Source organism: Hyperoodon ampullatus (genome assembly GCF_949752795.1).
Source record: "Hyperoodon ampullatus genome assembly, chromosome: 16".
Lineage (NCBI taxonomy): Eukaryota > Metazoa > Chordata > Mammalia > Artiodactyla > Ziphiidae > Hyperoodon > Hyperoodon ampullatus.
The window spans coordinates 59143448-59146148 of NC_136929.1; positions in this window are offsets into that span (position 1 = coordinate 59143448).

Sequence of the window (2701 nt, forward strand, 5' to 3'; positions counted from 1 at the left end):
GTCAAGAATTCTGTGTCTAACACTCACCAGGTTATGGTCTAGAATGACTGGCAGTTTCTTCAGGTCTCAGATGAAAACATTTAACCCTTTTTAAAAAGCACTGAATGGTATCTTCACAAACCACTCTCAGCAGATGAGGATGCTACTTTATTCCTGTAAAATCTAAACCTCTCTCTGTGTAAGTTTGGGTGAAATTATATTGGAAGCACTAAGACACTGAATTTCTTGTGTGAGCAGAAAGGAAACAAAACTTAAGGATGGAAAATGTAAGGTGAACTTAACGGATCCATTGACTTCTGATGTAGTGTCATTATGAAAATGGACCTTCCCTCTCACATATCCCTGACTAAACTTAGGGTTTCTGAGCTCTACAAACACTCATCTGTTAGGAATGAAGGAAATAAAGTGATATTATCCTTCATATAGGAGCACTGATGGCCAGCCTATCCTCAAAGACCAGAGAGAAAGCATGTTTTTTCAGAGAGATGTAACCACGGGACTCATCTGTCATCTCCAACTGGTCTAAAATTAGCCCTTCCCTATTGTTTGGCATCCCAGGTTTTAAGAGCTAAACTAGTGATTCTCATCCTTGGCTAAACATCAAAATTACTTGTGGAGCTTCGTAAACATACTGAGTTAGAATCCCTGAATCTATATTTTGTAAGTTTCATAGATTATTCTGTTGTGCCCAGAGATAAACAGCACGGAGATACAGAGCAGTGCAACCTACACATAACAAGCTTAGAGGAAATCTAGATAAAACTCCACCCACCCCTTCTTACTAACGTGTACTCTGGCAGAGCAGTGACCCACTGGGGAGTCTCGTGGAAGGTAATCCATTTTTCATCCCTAAATAAACTTACCTGTTCCCTTTGGGTGGTCCAGTATTTCCATGAAATGAGTTCATAAAAGAAAAAGGCATTGAGGAACTTCAGAAGACCCTGTCAGAAAAGGGCAAGAAGGAGGAAGAGAAGGTTTGGGAAGACACTGTAAAATATAAAGGCTTTTTGGTCAGTGACAGCGAGCATAGTGGGGTGAGGAGAACGAGTCGGAAATGAAGCCTGTGGACGTCTGTGAGAACTGACGGCGACTGGTAATACCCAGGCCTCCATGTTTCTTTGCTGGAGAGAACAGCTAACCTACCAAAACATACAGACAAATGGTGTAAGGCTGTAACCTCTTATGGAAAAAAACCAGAACGAACTTTCTGGCCAACCCAATAAAATAACAAATACTACACAGTTCCAAAAATGGGATTCTGATTTAGAACTGGAGGCATCCAGACTCCTTTGCCTCTACCAGACAAGCTCTGCAAAAACGGATAAACAAAAAGAAACCAAGGATTCAAAAGTGACCTCACCAATAAAGAACATGGGCAATCATATGAACAGTTGATTAGAATTAGTTGTTTAGAAGCCATTTACGTTTTAGGGTAGGCTTCGCTATGATGCCTTATCTGAGTAACTGCTTTAAAAAATAAGCTTATATCAAATGGATCTGTGTATATCTAAGAGACATAAGGTTGACAGAATCTTGCTGCTTCTGAAGAATTAAAAAACACACACACATTTGTTCTATTATCTGCAAATAAGCACTTTATTATCAAATAGTTCAGCATCAGAACAAGGTTTCCAAAAGAGGTTTGTTTCTCTACATAGTATCATATTGTGAAAATACATGTTAGGAGACTCTACATCCTACATCCTGTTCCAGTTTCTCATTTGTAGTTGGGTAACTTGATCTAAACAGTATAAATTCATCTCTTTCTTACTAGTGCTGTCCATGAAATGTAAGCATAGTTCCTTTTCGACTAGTACTTTATAATTACACTGTGCCAAGTTAAAAGACCTGTTTTATAGTGACATAAAAGTCAACTACCAGAAAAACAAAATCGTTTCTACTTACAGAGGCAAATCTTGCTTAACACAAAAGTAAAGGACATTATGCAATTATGTAAGGCAAATGAGCCCAGAAACAACATTCATTCAAAGATAGTACACTTCTTATTTGATAACCCCGTGTGAGAAATTAATGACTCAGAGTAAAGACAGAATTAAAATTAGCCCTTGGGTCTTTGACAATTTAATTGCTAAGGCCTTTTGTGAATTCCAATTAACGCTCTAAATTAGCCACTATTTCTCAGAACGACGTACAGAAGAATATGAGCCTCAGATGTTTTAAATTCATTTTGTGAAAGTTATTCCTTCATCCAGTATCTCACAAATAAAGCTGTTCTCGGGGCATAATTAAGATTTATATAATAAGCTGAGTGCCTTACTCTATGCAAGGCACTGTGCTGGATGCTGCAAGTGTGGTAGTGACAGCATTCCTTGTCAAGCTATCTATGGGGTATCAGCCTGTTGAATATGGATATTTGGCCAGAATAGCATATACTTAGACCCATGTACCTACCAAAAGTCTCCAACTTAAGTGACTCGAAAGAGGAAATGGTAAGTATAGTAAGACATTTCAACTTTTTTCCCTTGAGCTTATTCCCATCTGATCAGAGAGCATTTAATGCCTTCTCTCTAGATTGTGGATTTCACAAGGTGGGGAAGACCGACCACCATCCTTCTTTTGACAGAACATTAAGTAAGTATTCAGCCAGATGTGGCTCATCATAAATACTATTAAAGAGAATTATTCTCTGGCTTTTGCAGGGAAAATGGAAATGCTAAAAATTCTTTCCTGTAGGTGAGGA